The sequence below is a fragment of the Esox lucius genome, chromosome 1, assembly GCF_011004845.1.
Source record: "Esox lucius isolate fEsoLuc1 chromosome 1, fEsoLuc1.pri, whole genome shotgun sequence".
Classification (NCBI taxonomy): Eukaryota; Metazoa; Chordata; class Actinopteri; order Esociformes; family Esocidae; genus Esox; species Esox lucius.
The window spans coordinates 17,923,398-17,950,433 of record NC_047569.1 but is presented as its reverse complement, the minus strand read 5'-3'; positions in this window follow the sequence as shown (position 1 = coordinate 17,950,433).

The following is a 27,036-nucleotide window of genomic DNA, read 5'->3' as shown; positions in this document are numbered from 1 at the left end:
TTGTTTGCACATGTGATCCAATAATCCAGGATTAGATCTACAATATCTACTTCTCGTGACAGGACTAAATCTAAGGTGTGATTGTGGCAATGTGTTGGACCTGAGACATGTTGGATAAAACCCATTGAGTCAATTATGGCTTCAAAGGCTTTTTGAAGAGGATCATTGGACTTTTCCATATGAATATTGAAATCGCCAAAAATACTATCTGCCATGACTACAAGGTTAGATAAGAATTCTGGAAACTCATTGAGGAACATTGTGTATGGCCTGGGCGGCCTGTAAATTGTAGCTATGCAAAACGATTTATCGGCCTGGTTAACTTTCATGAGTAAAACTTCAAAAGAATGAAAATCAGTGATGTGTTTGAGAGTAAATTTATATTTACTGTCATAAATATTAGCAACACCCCCTCCTTTTCGGGATGCACGAGGGATATGATCACTAGTATAGCCAGGAGGAGAGGCCTCATTTAAGGCAATGAATTAATCAGGCTTTAGCCACGTTTCACATCAACCAATAACATCTAGTTTATGATCAGAGATTAATTAATTTACTGCAACTGCCTTTGGAGCAAGGGGGTCTAACATTTAGGAGTCCCATTTTGAGATGTGAGGTGATACATTCATTTTTATTTTTGACCGAGGTGGAGGAAGGCTTTATCTTAATAGGGTTGTGTTTGTTAGCACTACCTTGTTTAACTTTTCTCAGCCTGGAAAGATTCACAGTGGCAATAGGTAAAGCTGTACTAACTACTCTGGCTATGCTATCGACAGACTCCACTATGCTAGCAGGCTGGCTAACAGCCTTCAGCCAGACCTGGACCCTATCTCATGGTGAGGCTATAAGAGTGAGACTCCTGTCAATGTTCCTAGATATAAGAAGAGCACCACTCCAGCTAGGATGGAGTCCGTCATTCCTCAGCAGATCAGGCCTGGCCCTATTTCTGGGAGAGTCCCAAAAAGAGAGCCAGTTATCTACAAACGCTACCTCCTGCGACGGGCAGAACCAGCGATTGAGTTGCGCAAGTCTGCTGTAGAACTCATCACTACCCTTAGCTGGTGAGGGGCCACAGACAATTCCTCAATGCCGACACATCTTTCTTGCTAGTTTCCACACTGATGCTATGTTCTGCTTCGTAACCTCTGACTGTTTCATCCTAATGTCGTTGGTGCCAATGTGAATAACAATATCTCTGTACTCTATACATGCCAGTTTTAGACTTCGCTAATACCAGCCACAGATTTGCGGCTACGTCGGTGGCTCTGCCACCCGGTAAACAGTGTACGATCGCCGGCTGATTCTTTAGTGTAATACTGCGTGTAATGGAATCGCCGATGACTAAAGTTTTTAGTTTTTCAAGGTCACCGGTAGAACATGCCTGCCGATCATTCCCCTCTGAAGAAGGCTCGGGCCTTGACTCGGACTCCAGTGGGGAAAACCTGTTGAAAATCTCAGTTGGATTTAGCAACGACACAGGTTTATCTGGTCGACGGCATTTCTTCCCAGTGACCAAGAGAAAGTTCTTGTCCGGCTGCAGGAACTGTGCCGGGGGGCTAACAAAACTATAGTTTCTTCCTGGTGGGACAGATGCAGTTTTTTTTATTTCTACACTAACATAATCCTTGCCTGACATTTGCGTCAGAAGCCGAACCTCTAACTCTGCTATCTTTACCTGAAGACGATAGTTCTCTTCCGTGTTGTAGCTAAAACAATTACAATGATAAGGCATTTTAATGATACTTAGCATCGGGTGTTCAGGAGTGAGTAGTTCTGTTAATTATGTCCAAAAAGAGTCCCGGTGTAGTAAAGTTGGGTAAGAGGTCAACAGATGAAAAATATGTTGACGGAAATGTAGAGTAAATTACATTGAGTAAATTCGAAAAAAGTTTGTCAGGTAGCTAGGTAGGTAACAGCTGGCAGCGTACAGCACGTCAACGATGAAGCTTGGCTTGTAAGTGATGCACTTATGAACACTGTCTAGCAATATCTGTGTGTATTGTATGAAAAGTGATTGATTTGTGGTGATGTGTAACATAAATAGCCCACAGGGTTTCTGCGCACTGCTGTGCTAGCCAAAGCGATACGTAGCATTACTATTGTGCAGGTTATTTAATTAGAATAGTTTATTTTTTATTGTTTATATTCACACAACATTTGTGATATTTACATGTATGTACATATGTACATCTGTACAACCTGTGTTGCAATTTGTATTATTTTAAGCTAAGCCTTTTATTGGACATTTCAATTTCACATGATGAAAGGAAAACATCAATGTAAAGTCTTTCTGAAACTACTTATGAGTAAAGTATTTCGGGAACTATTTCTGACAACTCCACCTCTGTTAAGCTATCTGTTGATTCTTGCCAGGCACGCACGCAGGTAAAAGATAGTGAAAAAGCAGCACCACAAGGGTACAACACAGCAGCTACCTTCTCGTCCTTCCTCATTGTTCATCATCCTATGCTGATTACACCTAACAGAGGTACCCAGCACACTCAATATGGATGACAAAGAGAAAGCAGAGAATCCACCCAATACTCAACCTCAACATGTTTCCAACCAATGGTATGAAACCTGCTCGGTGACATCATGTTCTTCTAAAGGCTCCAGTAAGTCATCAGAGAGTATGGCAGCAGCTAAGGCAAAAGCAAGAGCCAAGGCTGTACGAGCTTGGTCTGAATTCGTAATGAGAGAGACTCAGGTAATGCTTGAGACTCAGGCCAAGCATGTCACATTGCAACATAAAGAGGAAGTTGAAGCCAAAATATTGGAGTCCACAGCAGCTTAACTAGAATCAGGGCGAAGCATTAGATCTGTACACCTTAACGTATTTCCTAACGATTCTAAAGAACAGCACACAAGTGATTGTTGAGTGTCACTCTAGAATACATGCTAGCCAGCTCTCACTCCCAAAGGTAGGGCCCCCTGCTGAATCATCTCAGTAAGTTCACAGCTTTCACAAATGGTTTGACACAAACAGTGCAAGGCAACCTGTTTAAGACGTCAGAGCAGGCCAGACAAATACACCAATCCAAAGCCATCATATCAGCAATGCCTAACCCTACGGCTCATTTCATACACTCTCCTTGCAAAGCAGTCCGGCTCCAGCCATGCCAATCTGACAGATGTAGCTAGATACCTGTCGAGATGCGAACTCGTAACTTCCGGTCTCAATAAGTTTGACGATCGCCCAGAAAACGACTGGGCTTTGATATCCTCCTTTATCAATGCCATGGAAGGGTTAAATGTCTCAGCCAGCGAAGAACTCAACCTTCTTACGAAGGGGTTAGGCCCCCGGCCCTCAGAACACATAAGGAGAATCACAGCCATTCACATAAGTGAACCCAACACTGAGCTTAAAATAGTGTGGTTACGCCTTGAGGAGTGTTGTGGCTGTCCTGAAATTACTAAGAAAGCTCTCTTTGACAAACTAGACACACTTCCGAAAATTTGTAGGAAAGACCCCTTAAGACTCAGAGAGCTAGAAGACCTGCTAAGAGAGCTGACTTGCCTGGACACCGCGCAAGGCGTAAACCCAATCTTCTCATTGAGAAGATGCTGTATGGTCTTTGAGAGAAGTGGATGGCGCAGAGCTCTCAGTACAAGATTTCTGCACCCGGTTTAATTTCCCAGATTATTTTTCCTTCTTCAAATTCGTAAGTCATGAAGCCTACACACGCAATGGTCCACGTTTTTCCCTGACTTCATCCGGATCTACTCCAGTCAAGTATGACTGTCCCACGAAAAAGTATGGACATGGCAAGAGAATGGTTTCTGCCCATAAAACGGAAATCTCACCTCCACGCTCCACCAGTACGTCAGAGCCTCAGGGCAGTAAACTAGATCTAGAAAGACAAAGCCCCATTCATAAAAAGCCTCATCCTCTTAGACGATGCAGAGGTTTCGGAATGAAGACCATCGAAAATAGTAGAGCGTTCCTGAGGGAGAATGGAACATGGTTCTGGTGTTGCTCATCAAACATGAATGTGACGAAGGACTGTAAGGTGTCTGTTCACTGCAAAGAGTGTCACAATCATGTCACAGCCCTTCACCCTGGTCCACCCACGTGGACAGCAAAAGGCCCCAGTTCTGAATATGGCAGGGAAGAAGAGAAAGAGAAAACACCACCTGCCATTAACTCTCAATGCACTCAAGTATGCGGGAATGCCCAAAGCTCTCAGTCCTGCTCTAAAATCTGCCTTATCAAAGGGTTTCCCCAAGGCAGCCCAGAACAGTAAAGGTATATGCTATACTAGATCAGAGTAATAGGTCGCTCGTTAGATCTGAGTTCTTCAATCAGTTTAATCTCAAGAGCACTGACTCTCCCTACACTCTTTGTACTTGTGCTGGAGTCGCAGTAGAAGAGCTACGATGTCCAGTAGAAGAGCTATGCACTTCATCGCTCAGTCACTTGATAGAAGTCTCAGCAGGCCATTACTTATGCTCATTGTGTGCAACTATATGCCAGACAAACGATTGGAGTCCTGAGGCAGCCAATCATCCCCCACACCTGAGGTCTATAGTGCACCTCATACCCATACTCGATTCTAATGCCCACAATCTCTTCCAGGGTCGCGATACATGGTGAGAGAGCAATGCAACGGGCCACGAAATGCTCTTTATGCTCAGAGACCGGATTGTGGCTGGGTTGTAGTCGGTGACATCTGTCTGGGTGCCGCACATAAGCAAACAGCTGTCAGCACATATCGCACCAATATCATTGGAAAAAAACACTTATCTCACTTTGACCCCTGTCCGTATAACTTATTCCTTCAAGAAAAGGTAAAGGCAGATACACCAAGGAGCAAACTCTACAGTTACTCTCCACTTCAGCAAAACTCCATTGCACAGTCTCACTCCAGGTCTTGTATGCCCTTCCCTGGGTAGCATGGTCTTTGAAATAACAGAGGATGACAAGAAAGTAGCACCTTCCATTGAGGACAGAAGATTAAATCAGTTGATGGACAAAGAGGTGTTTATGGACGATAAAAACAGCTGGGTGGCTCCCCTTCCATTTCGTATACCACGGCCTCGACTTCCAAACAACAGAGTGCAAGCTCTCAGCCAACTTACCTCCCTCGGTTGTACACTCGAAAAGAAGCCTGAAATTAAGGAAGACTTTGTAGCTTTCATGCAGAAAATATTTGATAACAACAAAAATTATTTCTTATATTATTGTTTTTCATTTACATATATACATCTGTACAACCTGTGTCACAATTGCCATTATTATAAGCCAAGCCTTTGATTTGTTTATGATGAAAGAAAAACATCAGCAGTGTAAAGTCTTTAGGAAACTACTCCTGACTACCCTGCCTCTGTTTAGCTATGTGTTGATTCTTGCCGGGCACGCACACAGCGGACAGAATAGCCATTATATTTTCTGTATATCAGGTCACTACTTTCCTTGGGCAGATTTGTTAGCTCTTTTAGAGGTGAAATCCTATTTTAGAGGTTGTACAGTACACAATGTTCGGATACCTGGTTGGGTTCAGAGATTTTTGTTTAATTAGTTATTGCAACTGTAATTGGAATGAGATTTGTAAGATAGTTCAGGGTTATGATGGGAAACATTTGAATTCCCAAATTCCCTTTTCCAAGGGACAAATATTAATGTGATTGTGGCAATGTGTAGGTCCCGAGACATGTTGGACAAATCTTTTGAGGAGATAAAGAATCGTAAACCTTTTGGAGCTGATCAGTGGACATATCTATGTGACAATTGAAGTCACCAAAAATATTTTGGTGACTTCAATTGACTTTGAGGACCATTGACTGTGAGGACCAAAAAGACTGTGAGGACCAATCAAAATTCAGAGTCAAGAACACCAAATGGCCCAGAAGGTCAGGAAACCGTAACTAGAAAAAGTAAGATTTCATCACAACAACCTCAAAAAGGAAAAGGCATAGACTTTTTTTCTGTACAGAAAAGGCTTGGAGTTGAAACATTAATGGCAGTCAAATGTGTAATGGCACTTCTCATTTAGGGGCTTGTTAAACTGATAGTGAGAGCAGGGTCCTCACTGTGATAGCTGGATGTGTAATCAACGAGAGGCACTGTCTGAAGAGGTGTAGGTTGACACACTGGCCAACAGGGGGTGGCGGATTTCATGGAATGACATCGAGGCTGGCTATTTAGATCAATGGACATGTTTAAATATGTTTTGTTCCTGTTTAGTTTTTGTTCATATTTTTCATAGGTCTATATCTCGAAAAAGATATCCAGGCTACCAATGCCTGATGTAAACTGATGATAAAGTCTGTAGGAGTAATGATGAAACTATGTTAGCTTAATACATTTCTACCCAGAGGGTAAACAAACAACATCCCTGTCAAAGCCATCAGTTGGACGCGTCCTCAATCGATTCCTTACACAGTTTCTGGATTAACCGAGGATGACTGAATTGATTCAACACAGTCAAGTGATCTTCAAACAAACAAGCTTTTTAACTTTGACGGGAGTGACAGTCAACCAAACCTGAACTGTTCTAGATGACGAGTATTTCCTTGGGGCGGCAGTGGTTATTCTTACAGTGAGTGGCTGGTGGTGGAAAGATAACTCCCGCCTGTCCTAAATTTCACTAGGGCTCCACAACACAGCTTAGAGCCAAACAGTCCTACAGCGATGGGTCGTAGCCTTGCTTCACTAATCAAGAAGTCTTGATGTATTTGGTTGATAGTGATAGGCGTTGTAGTGCCACGTGCCTTGCAGCAGTTGAACGGATTTAGAGCCTTTTTTAGGTTGTTTCCTGACTTCGCAATAGCACAGCACAATCTTGCCTGAATGCACTGGGATGACAGGACAGTTAGCATGGCCGCTATCAGAGTCCAGGCCAGAAACTGTGCCTCCAAAGCCATCTTCACTGTGTAATGACTGCCTTACAGGAGCTTTGTATGCATCCATCTGTTTTTTTGCATAACCAGTGCTCACCGAGAGACAGAAACCTTTTTTGCGTATTTTCCTTTAACATGTTGTCCTTTAACATATCACCAGCTTTCCCCCCATTATCAACACATCATTCTCTGGCCAACTTCTCTTAACTTCTCACATTGTCTCCGGTCTACCGCATCACCATGAAAGAAGGGAGTTCTCTCATTTCCCTTATCACAGAGTACTTGGGAGAAGGAGTGAAAGCATAAAAAACTGACAAAGACTTACTCATTCGCCAGTAAGACATGTTAGTGCAAGTTTCTTCCAACAGGAGAGACTAGTTGACAGGCAGGATAACGAGAGAGTAGATGAGAGAGAGACTAGTCGACAGGGTAGAGAAAGAGACTAGAGAGAAGAGGGAGAGATGAAGAAAGGAGCAGGACAAGTTGAGAAAGGAAGAGAATTAGAATTAGGGAGCAGAACACAACAGAGAAAGTAACTGAGGGAAGAGGGTCATAGGTTGGAAAGAAGGAGAGAAAGGCATAAAGAGAAGACAGTGTGTAAAGAGAGAGAAAAGGTGTGAAGAAACAAGCAGACAAGAGGGAAGACAGGGTAGCAGAATGGAAGAGAAGGTGTGTGGGGAGAGTGAGGAAACTAGAGCGAGAGAGGTACTGAGAGAGACTGGACTGGCTGCCGAAAGTGAGGTGTGTGTGTGTCTGTGTGAGTATATCAGTGTGTGTGAATGTGCATGTGTTTCTGTGTGTGTGTGGGTGTGAGAGAGAGAAAGTGTGTGTGTGTGTGGGGGGGGGGGGGGGCTGAGTGTGAGAGGGGTTAATAGCACAGTGGAGGCTCTGGGCTGATAGAAATGCAGAGCGCGTCCCACAGCCTGCTGCTCAGTGATGGGTTGGAGCTGAGATCTGGCGCCTGCTATAAAGGAGCTCATTGAAAATAATTCAGAGTGACGGCTGTGCAGGAAGGGAAACAGGGGAGGGGGGAGGCAGAAAAGAGGGGGACTGGAGCGGGGGGGGGGCTTGGAGAGGGAGAGGGGGGCAAGAGAGAGATTGAGTGTCGAAGGTATGGACCAGAGTTGATAAGATGAGCAGAGAGAGAGAGAATAAGAGGAGTGAGCGAGTGAGAGAGAGAGAGAAGGGGAGAGAGAGAGAGAGAGGGGGAGGGAGAGAGGGGGAGGGAGGGAGGGAGAAAGGGGGGGAATAGGAGAAAGTGTCCCAATAGGTAAGAAGCTAGCTAAAAGGAGTTTTTTTAAGTGTGGAAATGGGAAACGCTGTGAGATATTTCTTGAGGGGGTTCTGAAAAGGGAAACAGGAGTTAGTCCATATCAAGATACAGCCTCATATACAGAGAAAGAGATAGAAGCGGCCATTATGTCACCTGCTCTATTTTTGGCCCAATGATTCAGGGCTATCTGTTTGATAATAAGAAGGCCAGGTTTAATGTGTTCTGTCCAAACACTAGTCCAAAACATCTTGGCCACACTGCCTCATGAGTTGAAGGCATTGTCCAGTTGGATCATACACAAACAAAAAGCATCAGTCCCTTGGGTGACATCCTAGCATGGCTGTTTGGCCGGCGCTGTCTGTCAGCACACAGACACGAGAGCTAGCGGCTTAGAACCATCTGTGGGGTCAGAGTTCACGGTGTAGTGCCGGCGCTGGGCCGGACACACCACCAGACAGGAAAACAAGCCTGGCCCTGCCATTTTAAAAGGAGGAAGGAGGAGCGCGGAGGGGCTGGAGATCAGGGGAGGGGTTGGATTTGATGGAGGCAGGGATGGAATGGTGATGGAAGGCGGGGAGAAAAAGCATGCACACCTCTCCTGGCCTGACGATATTAATGTGGACCCCTCCACACCGCTATTAGACCTGTGTAAAGCTCATCTCAGACACGGGGACATATTTTATGGTAACGCCAGCACGTTAAGCACACAGTGAACCCAGGGAGAGGCATATAGGGGTTAATGGGGCTTGGTGCTCACGGGGGTTGGAGGGGGGCAACGGTTGGGAGAATGGGGTGGGAGGGGTACAGGGTGACGGTGCATTGGTGCAGGGAAGGACCCAGCAGGGAGTTGGACTGGGCTTTAGCCCCTCCTCCCCTCTTCAGCGGCTTGACCTCACGCCTGGCTGATAGACACATATACATACGTATGGCCACTTGTGACTGCCTGAAAAATGAATGTGTTCATAGAAAATAGGAATTCATGAGTATCGGCACTCGAAGGTGAGTACGCTCCATCTAATGGACAATATCAGAAGCCGAAAAAAGATGGGGGGGGGGGGGGGGGTTGGGGGGTGGATAGGAGTGGAAGCGGAACACTAGCCGATCCTCTGCCCGTACAGACAGTTCATTCAGCAGCCCTGGCTCACAGAGCTGGCCCCAGACTTCAGAACACTATGCCTATGATGAGATATTGAGCTGGCGCTGCACATTGCACACTGATTTATAAAAGACCATCTCAGAGCTTATGGAGGTGCCCAGGCCTTGTATTTCACTGGCACACACAGCCTTTCAACTGTGTGGAGACAGAAATCCATCAAGGGAGGGGTGGGAGGGGAGGGGATGGAAAGTGCTTGAAGTTTAGAGGCAACTTTTAAGCCAGAGAAAATCAAATTAATTCTAGAATCACCTTAACAAATCAAATCAAACACACTTCCCCGCGAATAAGCTAAACAACAGAAAAACACAAGCGCCTGGAGAAGGAGTCTTCTGAACGTTCCCCCGGCCTTCCCCCGCCACAAAGGCTATCTCCAACTGGAATCAAATCACGGCAGCCGCTGCCTCTCAATAGCTGATCAATTTAGCGTGGCTGGGAACATTGCGGTAAACATCGACAGAGTAATTTTCTGGCATATTAATGTTTACATCCAATCAGCAGGATGTAGGGGTGGCCTAATTACCTCAATCAGCTGGTGGAATGCAGTGTGAATGAGATGCCCACCTAGAGACCACACAGCATTGATCAGTTCAGCCCCTCCCTACTGAAATGTTTCTTGACAGCTCTTCATAGCTGTTGCATTAACCACACAGGCTACATTGACAGTGATTTAAAAAAAAAGTTGTTTATTTTTTGATAGCATTTTTCATGTTCTTTACATTTAAAAGAAACACCAGGCATCAAAATGCTTGTATGCTGAGAGGTTTAAACAGTAATAGCTACATGATATGCTTGATCATTTTATTTCAACCGACTGTTGTAATTTCGCTCTTCGAGCCAGAGCAAGAAATTATCAACCTGGTAAAATGCTCTTGGTTTTACAGAAATAATTTCTTTTTTCGTGGCATGAAATTGATAAAGAATTGATTTGTGATGGGACATAGGGGAATGCAGACAATTTATAGTCAATCATGGAATTACACAAAATAATGCTTTTACTCTGAGCAGCCCAAATCCCATATTCTCTCCAGCCAGTGTCATTCTGCTGTTGGGGGGGGGGTTAGAATAGACTGTGAAAAAAACAGTCCCAACCAAAACACAATAATAAAACCTGCATCACCCTGTCGTTATCTTCCCGAGTCCCAAACACACCATCTCTCTCTCTCTCTCTCTCTCTCCCCCATCTCCCTAACTCCCTCCCTCGCTTTCAAACTAGCCTTGCTCCTTTACCTCCCTCCCCGTCTATGAAAAATCAGCAAATAAAAAGTTACATTAACCCGGCAGTGACCTTTCCTACGTAACACACTGCAGCCTGATGGGCTGGACTGGGAGCTTCATCGAAAACCTGTCACTCTGTGCCATCCCAAGCACTGCCTGGGGAACATTTACCGGATAATTAATATATTAAATGCATGAAAAATAGTTACACAGGGGCCCCTTCGTCAGCTCTTCCACAACGTGGGGGGAAGAGGAATACAGCCTGTGAACCATCAATATACAAGCATCCCCCTTCAATGGGCCATCATAAAAACTGCTCATAATTTTATGGCTTCATTCACGGCCCTCGCTGTAAAGGAAGGCCATATTTCCTCGTAATTCACTAGATCTCGCCCTGGCTTTTTTATGATTTGGCGGTTTTAAGCTGCCGCCCGCCGCAATTACAGAGGTGCTCCTGGCCCTGGCGTGAAGGACATACAGGGGTCAGCGGTGGCGAGTGCCGAGCACCGTGACTGAGCGGGACAGAGGGTTCAAAACAGGCTCAAAACACACACACACACAACCCCTACCTCACCGCACCTCATCACGCTCATACTCCCAGCCACAACGCCACCTACCCCATCCACCGTTTCTATTTCCACACACACAGAGAGTACAATGGTGTGTATATAACTGTTAGACCCCGTTCCACCTGTGGTCTGCAGGGGTATTGCAGTTGGTCCAAAAATATATATATTTGTTTCTTAATAAAAAAAGTTACTCGACATAGATTTTATCACGACTCATTGTGTATAATATTAAAGGTCTGTTACTCAGAGGATCATCTAATTGGTGGTCCTACAGGGCTTTTGACAGTGATGTGGTGGTCCCTGGAATGGAAAAAGTTGGAACCACCGTCCTGCCATTCTTTGTGCTTCTGATTGTATCAGATGTACAGTAACGAAATAAAACGGTTCTCAGGACATTAAGTGTGTTTAGTGAGTCAGATAATTCACTTCTCCTTATGTAGAAACATTCAGTGAGATTATCTTATAGGTTGGTTAGCAGGTTTTAAACATGGATAGTAAACGATGGTCAGGGATGGTGCAGCTACAGATGAGAACAGATGGTAAAGGCTGGTTAAGGATAGGAAGAGGTGATATAGAATGGTAAGAAATGGCAAAGGATGGGGGAAGGAGACAGTGAAAGGATGAGATGATAGAGGACAGGGAGAACTGGGAGGACAGTAAAAGGAAGAGAAGATAGATTACAGGGAGAGGTGGCAGGAGAGTAAAAGGAAGTGATGACAGAGGACAGGGAGAGCTTGGAGGATAGTAAAATGAAGAGATGATAGAGGACAGGGAGAGCTGGGAGGATAGTAAAATGAAGAGATGTTAGAGGACAGGGAGAGCTGGGAGGATAGTAAAAGTTAGAGATGATAGAGCCCAGGGAGAGCTGGGGGGATAGTAAAAGGAAGAGATGATAGAGGACAGGGAGAGCTGGGAGGATAGTAAAAGGAAGAGATGATAGAGCCCAGGGAGAGCTGGGGGGATAGTAAAAGGAAGAGATGATAGAGGACAGGGAGAGCTGGGAGGATAGTAAAAGGAAGAGATGATAGAGGACAGGGAGAGCTGGGAGGATAGTAAAAGTTAGAGATGATAGAGCCCAGGGAGAGCTGGGAGGATAGTAAAAGGAAGAGATGATAGAGGACAGGGAGAGCTGGGAGGATAGTAAAAGGAAGAGATGATAGAGGACAGGGAGAGCTGGGAGGATAGTCAAAGTTAGAGATGATAGACCCCAGGGAGAGCTGGGAGGATAGTAAAAGGAAGTGATGATAGAGGACAGGGAGAGCTGGGAGGATAGTAAAAGTTAGAGATGATAGAGCCCAGGGAGAGCTGGGAGGATAGTAAAAGGAAGAGATGTTAGAGGACAGGGAGAGCTGGGAGGATAGTAAAAGTTAGAGATGATAGAGCCCAGGGAGAGCTGGGAGGATAGTAAAAGGAAGAGATGATAGAGGACAAGGAGAGCTGGGAGGATAGTAAAAGGAAGAGATGATAGAGGACAGGGAGAACTGGGGGATAGTAAAAGGAAGAGATAATAGAGGACAGGGAGAGCTGGGAGGATAGTAAAAGGAAGAGAGGATAGAGGACAGGGAGAGCTGGGAGACCATAGATCCGCTCTGATTCATCAGACATTCCTTCCATGCTCTTCAGATTGACATAATGCAGCGGGATTCTCTTTGTCTGAAGTAAACATCGTGTTTGGTTTGGGAAATGAGAAATTCCTTATTATGAATATTGAAATAACTAGCCCCTCTGCCTAGCTGGCTGGCTTTCCCCGTACATAGTCCATAATTAAACTGCTGTCTGCTATTTTCATGGAACATTAACTCAAACCACGTGATGATTATTATCGCCACAAAGACACAGATGAACAAACACACTGACTAACTTGTGCACGTGAACGGAAACAATACAAATGCATGTGCACTCTTCACAGCCAGCCATGTACACACACTACACCACCAAGCCAACCTGCCATCACACATTTACACACACTCAGTAATGAAAGACACACAGATATACATCTACACCACCACTACACCAAGACATGGTAGACATACACACACAGATGACAACCTCACTCAAACATAAGAAATGTTAACGCTAAAACAAAGAGTATGGACAACAACTACATATGATTTAGATCGTAGACAGACAGATATTATTAATTTATTAGTTTTCCAGTCATCACTATGTGTGTATAATAAATCATTGTTTTTATGTCATGAAATTTTTTTTTTATAATTTATTTCCATTTGTTTTTTTAGCCCTTGAAATTGTTAATTTGATCGTGTGCGCATTAGCAGACAAAATTAAAGATGCACAGCTTTGAAAATCACGTTTCTGACTGCACTGGGCCTTTATGATATCACATAAATCAATACAAATGAATATCAATACTAATACATTACAAACTGTCTTCAGTTGTATGGACCTGACAAACAGAATCCCAGTAACTGCTTTAAACTGGACAAATGAGTCCAAAACCTCTCTTCCTCCCTCTCCTTCCCCCTGGAATCAGCTGAACTGCATTTCACACAATGCACTCCCACATACGTAATCGTGTCTCTGCGCCTATCCGTTACCAAGAAACATCCCCCGAGACCCAGACGATATTAATAGTCCTATTCATTAAATATTACTCTTGTCAAAGAGGTTGGGGTGGGGGGAAGCATAATACTGGCCTGGAGACAAACTGAGATCCAGGAGTAAGCCGAATTAATTTTCTGGAGCAAATGCCCCGATTCCACCAAATGACATTCTGTACCGTTAGCATTTTATAATGTGACGCAAATGGTTCTCCGGCACAATTTATAACCCAAATTCTGAAGAGGCGTCTTCTGACAACTACTCATACACAGTTTTTGTTTTTATGCAGAAAACATACTCAACAAATCATTGGGACCACAAGGTCAGGATGACAGCACAACACAGTCAATGTTCTAGTCTGACTATGGTACTCTATGAAGTCAATACTGTTAAACCTGTACATTAGCTGCTGTACATGTGTATATGGTTTACGGTTGTACTTACGGGGTGGCAGTAGGGCTTATGTTTGAAATTTCAATCTTGAAAAGCAACGTGTTCTTTCTCAGTCCTTTACAGCACAGACAGATATTAACCATGCTCAGTTCTCAGTTCTTCAAGGCATCAACTTATGCAGTATAGTGTGTCTCGAACTACTACAATGGACAGATAATACGATTACTATATCGGTGCTATTGTGGATGCAGTCTGGAGTAAGTTTGGGGTGTTACAGTGAAACCAGGAAAAAAATCCTTAATCTGATTTCAATTACACCAGTTAACCCTGATAAGAAACAGTTTTATAATAACATCCCATGTCTGTAAAAACATCACATTTACATAATGAAAACACATCACTGTAATTGAATGGCCATAGTGTTTGAAATTGAAGCGTGTAATGAACGATAAATACAAGTCCTGTATGTTTCTGTCAGTTTGCTGGGTAGAGAAATAGATATGAGGGTATAGCCAGGAAGGTAGTCATATATTCCTATTTTGTTACAAAATGTTTACAAATAATTCATATTTGTAACGACATTCAACAGGTAAAGGATCATTTCCATAGGTACAGTATATATTTGTAATTTGTACCATTATTTTTACCAGGTAAGTATGCTAACAACACATTGTATTTCAAAGCAACAATCTGTGAGCAATTAGGCATCCATTTTTGGTTCCAGGAAAGATTTAGAAGGTTTTTCACCTTTATGGCTCAGGGATAAGAACAAGCAATATTGTGTTTACTGGCCCAACACTCTTGACAGCTAGGCTGAAATATTACAGCCTTTTTCAGTATGAATGATCCCAGTAATAATGCACTCCTAATAATATGCTTTGCTTTCTCCAAATGACAATGTGTTATGATATATTTGGATGAACATCTGCAACATTTAAATGTCTATTTCATAGTTTAACATTAAAATCAGAGTGTGAAACATCCATAACCCTCAATACCTATTTGTTCATGTTTCCCACTGTATTTTGGGTAATTTATTGTTTGTTTATTTGTATATATACAGTGGATATAAAGAGTCTACACACCCCTGTATGTAAAAGAATGAGACAAAGATAAATCATGTCAGAACTTCAACTGAAATCTTCAAGAGGGAAAAATGAAAAAATAAAAACCTAAAAATCACCTGGTTGCATAAGTGTGCACACCCTCTTATAACTGGGGATGTGGCTGTGTTCAGAATTAACCAATCACATTCAAACTCATGTTAAATAGAAGTCATTACACACCTGCCATCTTTTAAAGTGACTCTGATTAATCACAACTAAAGTTCAGCTGTTCTAGTAGGATTTTCCTGACATTTTCTTAGTTACATCTCAGAGCAAAAGCCATGGTCCGCAGAGAGCTTCCAACACACCAGAGGGATCTCATTGTTGAAAGATATCAGTCAGGAGAAGGGTACAAATGAATTTCCAAAACATTAGATATACCATGGAACACAGTGAAGACAGTCATCATCAAGTGGAGAAAATATGGCACAACAGAGACAGTACCAAGAACTGGACAACCCTCCAAAATGTATGAAAAGACAAGAAGAAAACTGGTCAGGGAGGCTTCCAAGAGGCCTACAGCAACATTAAAGGAACTGCAGGAATTGCTGGAAAGTACTGGCTGTGTGCTACATGTGACAACAATCTCCCCTATTCTTCAAATGCTTGGGCTGTGGGGAAGGGTGGCAAGACGGAAGCTTTTCTTACAAAGAAAAACATCCAAGCCCGGCTGAAGTATCCAAAAACAAACATCCACGTGGGAAAATGTTTTCCATGTGGGAAAATGTGTTATGGTCTGATGAAACCAAGGTTGAACTTTTTGGCCATAATTCCAAAAGGTATGTTTGGCGCAAAAACAACACTGCACATCACCCAAAAGAACACCATACACGCAGTGAAGCATGGTGGTGGCAGCATCATCCTTTGGGGCTGTTTTTCTTCACCTGGAACCGGGGCCTTAGTCAGGGTGGAGGGAATTATGAACAGTTCCAAATACTAGACAATTTTGGCACAAAACCTTCAGGCATCCATTAGAAAGCTGAAGATGAAGTGCACCTTTCAGCACGACAACGACCCAAAGCACACACAACGACCCCATGCACAAAAGCATCGCTTCACCAGAAGAAGATTAACGTTTTGGAATGGCCCAGCCAGAGCCCAGACCTGAATCCAATTCAACATGGGCTGATCTGAAGAGGGCTGTGAACAGGAGATGTCCTCTCAAGCTGACAGATTTGGAGCGCTTTTGCAAAGGAGAGCAGGCAAATATTGCCACGTCAAGATGCCATGCTCATAAACTCCTACCCAAAATCAGAATATTTTGCCAGTGAGATTGATTCAACCAGCAAATTGAAAGAAATTTGAGTGCTGCATACTGCAGGATGGAATTGTTATAAAAATATGTGCGTATGTAGCATACTTTTCAGTATAGTATTTTGTTTGGCAATCAAATGAAAAAACAATTTCTGGCCCTGTTCATGCTACATTAAAATGTAATACTATTTTATAGTTAAAATATGTGTTTTAGGTAATAACACCTGTGAAAACAATTCAAAGGACTTTCTGTAAATAAATCTACCTCTCCATGGACAACAAATACCCGTTTAACTGATTTGTGGTATTATAGAAAATGAAGTGGGGGGCTTGACCATGTCTTGACCACCAGATGCACAACATTTCCCCAAACACCTTGATGCTCAATGTGTAAATTCATTTACATTTGAATCCTACACGTTTACATGTAATTATGTGTGAAGCTTTATACGCTGCTTTCATGGGCCAGGTCTCTCTTGAAAAAAAGATCATTGTCATGTTCAGTGAGGGTACATCTGGTTAACAACAAGCTATTTTAAACAATACAGACACTCACATCAAATGTTTCATTCATGTTTTGTATGTCTAACCTGTGAGTCAATTTTGTATGGAAATGTAGAACCCATGATGCTGGAATCTCCCAGAAAGCCTTTGGCATCAGGATGCTAGTCACATCTCTCAAAACAGAACTATTCTCCAAATGTCCTTATTTAACCATCAGTCACAAAGTTATGATGTTTTATATGCCACTAACATTATAGAAAATATTTACATCAAACAAAACAAAAATACTTTAGAATAGTTTAGAAATCAGAAAGATGAACAATGTTTTGGTTTAGACACTAGGTTTGGGGGGAGTACCCCCATGAGTATTCTCCGGTGGAAGTCAGTGGAAGACCCAAAAACAGCAACGCAAACCATGTGTGTTTTTAAACCCCTAATCAGCCACGGTTAATAAACATCATGCATGGCAAATGAAGGCAAATCTCTGCTTTTGGCCGGGTTGTGATTGCCCTCCAAAGACATCTCTCGATCCTCCTCCCCGTGCAAGAGGAAAACAATTTCAACCTCCGCCACTGCTGCTGTACATAAAACAAAGACGAGAGACAGGGGAGGAAACATGCGGTTGTAGCCAAAGTGGCGAGCCAGCATTGTGAAGGTACAATGCAGAGTATAGGTGATCCCAGAGAGCTGGCGCTAAGCAGGCCTAATCCTGTTGACAGAGAATGGGCACAGGGAGACATGCCAGGGCAGCATTGAGCTGCGGCTGTATGGAGCACCAGTGGGAATTACTCCCCATGCCAAGGGTGGTCCTCCACCACCGCAAGCCTGCCTGAGACCGCCCGAGGCTGCGCTGCCAGCGGGCACCAGTGGTCCCGGGGTGGGTGGCCATGCCAGCCAGCCTGCGAGCGAGCCAGTCAGCCAGGATTCTCCCCTAGCTCCCTGTCCTCCTCCCACCTCACCCATCCTGAGCCATGCCGCGGGCCAAGCCTTCCGTAACGCTTCGGCTTGGAACCTGGATGGCTCAGGATTTTCTCTTGGTGTCCCCACCACAATGGCCCCAATTAGGAGGGCAATGAGGGCTTAGCCAAAGATTAGCCAACAGAGTGAGGGATGGGGGAGGTGGTGGTGTGGGGAGGGGGGGGCTCCATTAACACTTGTCATTATTGTTAGTCCATCTCAGGTAACAGGGACACAGCAGAGGACCTCTTTTCTTTAGGTTACATTGATATTACACGGTAACACAGAAGCAGTGAGGCTACTGACTAGCACCTAGCGCCGAGTCTAAGACTTCTAAGAGACAGTCTGGCATTGTTCCTCAAAGTGCACGTGTCACTCCTAATTCCTATAGCTTTTACAAGCAGCACATCAGTGTTAACGCCGTCACAGTGAGACTGAGTCCAAGTGTCGTTGAGAAGACTAAGCACCAGCTTCCCTCATTCTCAGCCCAGATTCTCAAAGGCATTACACCAAGTGTCATCATTTTAATGCGGTGATCTAGATTAGGAGCAATCTAGGGTAGAAATTCACAAAGGGAGACATTATTAGCCTCTCCAATACTTACCTCTCCTGAGCTTTGCTACTCTCCTCCTCATCGCTCCTCCTTCAGCAGGGAAGGGATAAGGTTAGGGCACTGGATTCAGCCATGGGATTGGATAGTGAAGGACCCACATAACACTATAAATAATTATTATAAATAATAATTTGTGCATTAATCTTAACTAATCCAAAAAACTATTTAAAATTAACATGAATGCAATACTTTGGTTACATTTGTATATAAAAAATGGGAAAAGGATTCCTAAATAATGAATTCCTGGTGATTTTCTTAACCTCTTTCTAAATCTAACCTTACCAATCAGTTGGCTATGAAAATACAGTTTGTTGACAGTTCCTTAATAGTATGACAATCTATAGAGGTACTAAAGATATGTGTCAAGATTCTCAAAATAAAGTGTAACTAAAAAATAATGTGATTTTGCATGCTCTCTTATTCAGAGCAACCTATAGTTGTTTTTTTTATTTTTACAAACAGCTCTTTACGTAGTTTCTCTATAAAATCCACAGCCCTTGCAGGTTGCTTTTGCAGGCTGGTTTCCTATCCCTCCCTCTATCCCCCCATCCATCCCTTCATCTCTCTGTACATCCTTGCACCCATCCCTCCCACTGTCCCTTCATCTAACCCTCCATCCCTCTATCCCTCCACACATCCCTCCCTCTATCCATCCCCTCATCCCTCTATCCCTCCACTCATCCCTCAATCCCTCCACTCATCCCTCCCTCTATCCATCCCCTCATCCCTCTATCCCTCCACTCATCCCTCAATCCCTCCACTCATCCCTCCCTCTATCCATCCCCTCATCCCTCTATCCATCCCCTCATCCCTCTATCCATCCCCTCATCCCTCTATCCCTCCACTCATCCCTCCCTCTATCATCCCTCCCCTCATCCCTCTATCCCTCCCCTCATCCCTCTATCCCTCCGCTCATCCCTCTATCCCTCCCCTCATCCCTCTATCCCTCCCTCCAGCTATCTTTTATGAGGTGTGTCCTGATCGCCTAACAGACTGGGAGGTAAAGGCCAGCCGTCCCAGTCCACTGCGTCCAACAGCAAAGCTGGGACAGATAGTTACTGCGCACACTCACACACACAAACACGCGCTCTGTGAGAGAGACACACATAAACACAAAGAGACACATGGAAATGCGCACACACACACACAGAGGCGAGGAAAAAAACACGTGTGTAGGTCACTTGCACTCTGGGCCTCTTGCCCGGGCATAAAGATCACATTGGGGCATTTTCCACCGTGGTCTATTGTTCCACATCACACGCTTCATGTCCAGGCCCTCACAGCCACGGGGGTAAAGGTCTCTGGCCAGTCCCAGACACAGACACATCACATGTCTGATGCTAACAGGTTTACCTCGGCCCCAGAAATAGGCAGGCTATTTTAGGCTAGATTTCTTCATGTTATCTGCATGCTATGGCTCTGTGGGAAATGCACTGCGGTGGAGAATAAGGCAGAAAGACGGTTGACCCTGAATGAGTTCCCCATACATTGCAGGGGAGGATTCACTTAGAGGGCCCACACTTAAAGAGGCAATCTGGACAAGCTACATACATTTATCGACCTATTAATGTACAGAATATGACTGTAGAATATAAGTTATAAATGCATAGTATATAACTGTAGAATATAAATTATAAATGTGTAGTATATACCTGTAGAATGTAGAATTTTTAAATGTGTAGATTATAACTGTAGAATTTAGCATATAACTTATACATGTTTAGTACATGTATATAACTGTGGAATGTAGATTATAACTTATACATGTATAGTATATAACTGTAGAATATCACTCATAAATGTGTAGTATATAACTCATAAATGTATAGAATATAACTGTAAATGTAGAATATAACTTCTAAATGTATAGCATATAACTGTAGAATGTAGAATATAACTCATAAATACCTTATGAGCATAATCCTACTGGTGTACCGAATTTTAGGCCAACATCTCCATCCTCTTTCCCATAATAATTTTTTTTTACAGAAAAAGGGCATGGAGATAACCCTTTCTATTTATTTTTTTACAGAAACAGGGAATGGGGATAACCCTTTCTAATTATTTGTTTTCACAGAAATAGGGAACGAGGATAACACTTTCTAATAATTAATTGTTTAACAGAAACAGGGAATGGGGATAACCCTTTGAAAAAAAAATGTGGGCAGAAACAAGGAATGGGGATAACCCTTTGTAATATTTTTTTTACAGAAAGAGGGAACAGGGAAAACTCTTTGTAATATATATATATTTTTTATTACAGAAATACAAAACGGAAATCATCCTTTGTAAACAGATTTTTACAGAAATGCTGAACATGGATAACAATATATATTTTTTTACAGAAACACGGAACAGAAATAACCCTTTGTAAACAGTGTTTTACAGAAACGGGGAACATGGATAACCATTTCTATTTGTATTTATTTTACAGGGATACAACTTTTTTTTTAACCCTTTGTACTTTGTTATTTTTTACAGAAACAGGGAATGGGGATAACTCTTTGTCATATTAATATTTTTGCAGAAACAAGGAATGGGATAACCTTTTGTAATACTTTTTTATACAGAAACAGGGAACAGGGATAGTTCTTTGTAATTATAAAAAAAATTTGTACAGAAACACAGATTTGTTTTACAGAAATGGGGAATGATAACCATTTTTAATTTTTTTTTTTTACAGAAACAGGGAACAGGGATAACCGTTTGTATTTCTTTTACAGAAACAGGGATACAACTTTCTATTTGTATTTATTTTTTACAGAAACAGGGAACGGGGATAGCCCTTTGTAAAAAAAGGTATAACCCTTTGTAATATTTTATTTTTTACAGAAACACAGAAGGTAAAACATTTTTTTTTACAGAAACGAGGAACACGGATAATAATTTCTAATATATCTTTATTTTTTACAGAAACAGGGAACGGGGATAACCCTTTGTATTTCTTTTTTACAGAAACTGGGATAAAACTTTCTATTTATTTTATTTTATTATAGAAAAAGGGAACAGAGATAACACTTTGTAATTATTTCAAATGCTGATTCCTTCTTTAAGGAGTAATCATACAGATGCGTCAGTCCATTGTGTTACATCCAGGAGAGAATAGCCAATGGGTTCAAATCTATAAGTGCTAGTTCCAAGCATTGAGTAATGTTTCTGATGTTCATATTCTCTTTTAGGCAAGTAGATATTCTGATTTAACTTCTCTGGTGAAAATAAACATGATAGACATGAATCACACTATAACGTGAATGTGTTTTTTTGTTGTTTACGTAGTGTGTCTGTGTGTGTGTGTGTGTGTGTGTGAGTGGGGGACAGCCCCAGGCCGAGCAGCTGTGAGCAGATGTCAGTGTAAGTGAGTAGGGACTTGGGAGAGAGAGAAATGTGCTGGGCCAACCCTCTAATTTACGCATGAGTGGAGCTGCACCACCGATATTTACATTTAAATTGATGTTTCAGATACTTAATTAAAGACGAGGACTGGGCTCTTCTGGTCGACGGCAGCTTCCTCCTCATCCTCCTCCTCCTAGCTGGAGCTCACAGACCGCTCACTGGAACCCTGAACACTTCCCCAAACCCGCCAGAATATTCCGTTGCCACCCAGGCCAGCTAATGACAATAGCTGCTGTTCCTGTCTGTTCCAGTAACTCTATGGTGTTTTCAGGGTACATTACTGAACACACAACACCCCCTGGTGGACCGTTGTTACTCTTCCCAGTGCTCACACAACATCCCAACTCTTCGGGCTTGTGTCGTCTGTGACAGCTGGCTCATCTCTCACACCGTCTCACTACTCTACACTGAAGCGCAAAAGAGGTCGGCTAAGGCCTGGTTTTGTTTTTGGTGTGTTTTGGCAGGCTGTTTTTGGTCGTCTTCAGAAGGATTTGCGCTGCCCTTTTCTCCGGGACTTTCTGTCATGAAACCTGAAGCACAATTATTGGCTTAAGAACACTGAAACATTACATTGAACCAACGGTTATAATAATAAAAACCCTTCAGGAACAGTTCAGTAGATCTAGGCAGAGAGGCTTCCCAATATGGCAGTCAGAGCGCTGTGCTAGTAACCTAAAGGCCGAGCCGAGGCTAATTGCTCGAGGGGTGCCGGACAATGGTGATGATGGTTGAGATGTACATTTACATGTACGAATTACATGTTCAAGTTTATGCAAACGTGTGGAATAGGACAGGTATAAGCACAGACAAAAATATTCTCACTGTCATTATAATGGAGGGGAACTCCACTCTCAATGAACCACTCTCCCCGGCCCCTGGACCCTCAGAGGGGCCCTCTGAGGGGCCCTCCGCCGCACATAGGACACCCCATTCCACCATCACCACCATCACCACCTACTCCCAAACAGCCTGCTAATAGATTTTAAAAGAGGGTTATTAACATTACCTGCTAATTATGTTAAGGACCTAATTAGGGAAAGAAGGAAAAAAAAGAAGACTTTTTTGTCTAATTAGGTTTCGTCTCTAAGTACCGCCTGATAACCAAGGGAATGCTGCCTGCACAGAGATCTCTGTAGAAATGAGAGTGCAATGAGCCAGGGAGAGAGAGGCTCCTCTCCTTCGGAAAAGGGAGTTAACCCTTTAAGTTGGAAACTCTATTAACGGAGGAGCTGGCAGAGGGCAATTACCAGCCAAATGGTTTATTTAGGACGTGTTTATCTGGGAGTGGGAGCTGCATCATTTAGCGCTTTATAAACTCAATACAGGGTTTCATTAACGATTACAGTCGCCGGGTGGTAATACCTGCCTGATAGCCAACTGAGGCCCGATGCTATCAGCCCCGCCGTTGAATTACAAGGGACCTAATTTTTCAGCCACTCGGTTCCTTGTTCCCCTGCTGTTTCCTCCACTATAGCACTGCTGGCTGGAGCTGCTGCCACAGTCACTTCACTGGGCTAGCAGGCTGAGACACGGGCATGGGAACAGACAACCCACTACAAGCACTCAGCCACAGACCAAAGGACAGATCCACATTAGAGAAACTTCATTACTGAACAGAGAGAATAAAGAGTGGCCACAAGGCATTCAACTACACCTGGAGAAGTACACAATTTAATAGCACGTTAACATTCAATCTGATTCCGGTGGAGGAAGAGGACTGAATGGGGTGTTTGCATAGTATTCGACTCGTGATACAGGGCCTTGTGAGGTCTCACAGCACCATGACAGAGAGACGGCAGAGATTGGGACACAGGATCTGCATGTCATCATTGTTGACTCTCACGCTGGCCAGAGGTGACAGGCCCGTAGGGGTTTTAGGGACATGTGCCACCTTAAAAAATGGTTCCCCTTCCTTCAATCATTCATCCAGATTTTAGCAGCGATAGAAAGACGCATCCCCCCATGAACACCCCAGCAGCAATCAAAACCTAATCCCAGGCATCATCACATACTTCGTCCACGCCGAGTTTGCAGCTGAAGGGTCACGGTAACAGTCCGTTACCCATGCGATTACACGATTAATTGACTTCACTTAAATAAAGTAAATAACAATAAAGGGTCTGCTATGACAGATGTGCTATGACAGAGCCCATTTGCAGTGATACCTGAGAGAGTCAGAATGGCAAACCAGAGGAGCCAGTGCAGTGGAGCCTCTCTCCCTGGAAGGCCTAATGGAATCTCAATGAACCCGCGAGCGAATGGGTCCGCCAGACGCAGACAGCCCCGCCATTACAGCCAAGGACCCCCCTTCACCCGCCGCACCTCACACACCTCCCGCTCACGCCTGTTATTATCACTTCAACCACCCCGGGTAAAGAGCCGGGAAGCCGGGAGGGGGGGCGGGGGGGGGGGGGGGCAGATGGCACCAAAGGAAAGGAGGTTACCGTCACTTCCAACCATGTACCGTGACATTCTGTAGATCCAGTTGGGTAGAGGAGGGGGGCCAAATAGCAGCCTTCTAAATTGACAGAGCTGGACACTGTGTTTAAAGTGATAGCTGATAGTAGAGAAGGGCTGATGCCCAATTTTATTTTGAAACTCTGATTCATAAATAGGCAGAGACGGCATGGATATACAGTGTGTACCGTACGTGGCTGTCTGGCTGTCAAGTAAAAGTGGCAATTTTTTTTACCTTGGAAAAAAAATCTTCACTCTTTCTTTTAAATGAAATTATTCAAATGATATTAATGTTCCATATCTTGGAAAATTGCAGGTGGAATTGGTGTCCTGCAATTGATGGTTGTGCAGTTATCTCATCATCATAAACATTGAGTCATTGCGTATTCTGCCCTTTGAAAGCCTTAAGCATATGTCCAAAGAAATCAAACAGAAAATATGCAAATTAAGGACTATCAGCGAAATAGCAGCAATACATGAACTATATTCAATGCTATGTAAACAAAATGTTTAACATTCAAATTGAAGATGCCCTTGTGAAGCTGACACAACCGTATGCTTCTGTGCATACAATTTCACTCATTGTATATAACAATAATTGGGTTATAGTCACCTTCAACGTAACAATAGAAACCAACAAGGAATGTTTCTTTTACAATGGTTTCTTTTTTGATTTAATCAAACACTAACAAAAATCAAACACACATCCCGGGTCCTGTAATCCAGAGTGAAGGCTTTCCCTTCCATTCCTTCTACCTAGACAGGTGGCCTCTTGTTTCTCCCTGCAGTAAGGTTAACAGGACCCATCCCTTGGGGAGTACAGACTAGGCTACACTGAGAATGTTTACTGTTTTGCAGAGCCCAGGCCGACCCCGGCCATGGGAGAGACAAGATGAATTTGACAGCTAATGTAAAAATAACAGCCAATCATAAATCAGGGAAGCAGGCGTGAGTGGATGATGAGAGTTAATCAATACGAGCCTTACTTTGCCATTGTGTGAAATGGCACTCCATTTATTAACAGAGGACTCTGAGGAGAAACATTATTCACATTAGAGTATGCACAGCCAAAAGAGGTGATGGGGAGGGTGGGGGAGAGAAGGTGTTTAGTCACCACTGCAGCCTGCCTGGAGGGCCTGATCAGAAATAACCCTGCCTGCCTGGAGGGCCTGCCCAGACACAACTCAGCCTGCCCGGACACAACTCAGCCGGCCCGGACACAACCCTGCCTGCCCTGAGGGCTTGCCCAGATACACCACTGCCTGCCCGGAGGGCCTGCCCAAACACAACCCTGCCCGCCCGGAAGGCCTGGCATGAAAAAGAGCAGCTATACACCAATCCTGAGTGGTTTACAAACACTGTTGATCATCATGGCTAGACAAATGCCGATTAAATTAAACTTTGCAACTGTATAAAATCTGGTTTCTTTCTAAACAGAGTACCTAGTAAAATAAATAACAAAAATTCTCACAACTGTAGAATAATATAGTAAATCTAAATTGTATTCAAATATAATAACTTTACTTTGACATTGCTCACTCAAACTTGAAGCTTTTTGGCCAAGAATACCAGTCTATTCACCATTACAGGCTTGAGACATGACCGTGGGCAAGTGACAATGTTGCCACTTGTACTGAAAAGCCTCTCTGAGGGAGAACTTGTAGCGAGAATGGATAGATACTTGCGGGCAAGCTTGGCGAGATGTGGAAAGCTTACTCTATGTTTTCCATCACGCAAGTGGATCTTCGTCTTTGTCTATGGAAGATGTTAGCAGGTAGTTGTTTAATTCTGCTTCCACAGCATCCTTGTGGGTCAGAGAGGAATCACCCTTTGCTGCAGCTCTGCTCTGTTTAAATGAATTCCCAAGGACTTCTTGGCTTTCTTTGCCTGGGACGTATCAGCAACTTAAGGCTCCATTTCAGTGCTGTTGCTTGACGTCTCCTCCTGGCATTCCATCATTTCTGATGCCACTCTGGCCTTGACTTGGGGCTTGTTATCTTTACTGATGAAGTCCATCTTGAACTAGGGGTCCAAACAAGAAGCTGCATCTAGCCGCTCCTAAATAGCTTCATCTCTATATGTCTCATTGAGGTAGTGCAACATTTTAGTTTTCAAGGTCTTGGTCAAGTCTGTGTCTCCCTCTTGTATTAGCAGCATTGAATTGAAGAAGAGGTGAAGAACTGGCTTCACATATGAGACACTAGCATAGTCTTCTTCCTGAGAGTGCATCTGTGAAGTCCAGCAGTGGGCCCAGTGACTTACTGACAGATTCCAGGACATCCATATCTTGCCAGGTTAGAATTAGATGCCGTGTCTTCCTGTCCTCAGACAGGACCTGAGATATAGCCTTCTGCTGCTCTAGTATCCTGCTGAGCATCTTCTGTCTGGAACCCCAACTTGTTTGGCTTTCTGATATGAGGGAATGTGAAAGTAGATTGAGTCTGGGCACTTACAAGAGCACTTCTGGCCTTCCAGCTGTGAGAGAAGTGACCCAACCAGCTTCTTGCAGACACCTGCAGAACAGTCAGTGTCCATCCTTTTTCATTGCATTTTCTAAGGGAAAAAACTAAGAAAAAATAAAGTACTTATTATTATACACATTTAATACATTTACTTTAATAAATTATTTATAAAAATAAATTGCTCAAAACTATTTTGCAAATGATTACACAATTAGTTATTTACAGATACAATTTAGAGTTTCAGCATGCTTTCATGTTTTAAAGACCTATAATAAAACACAT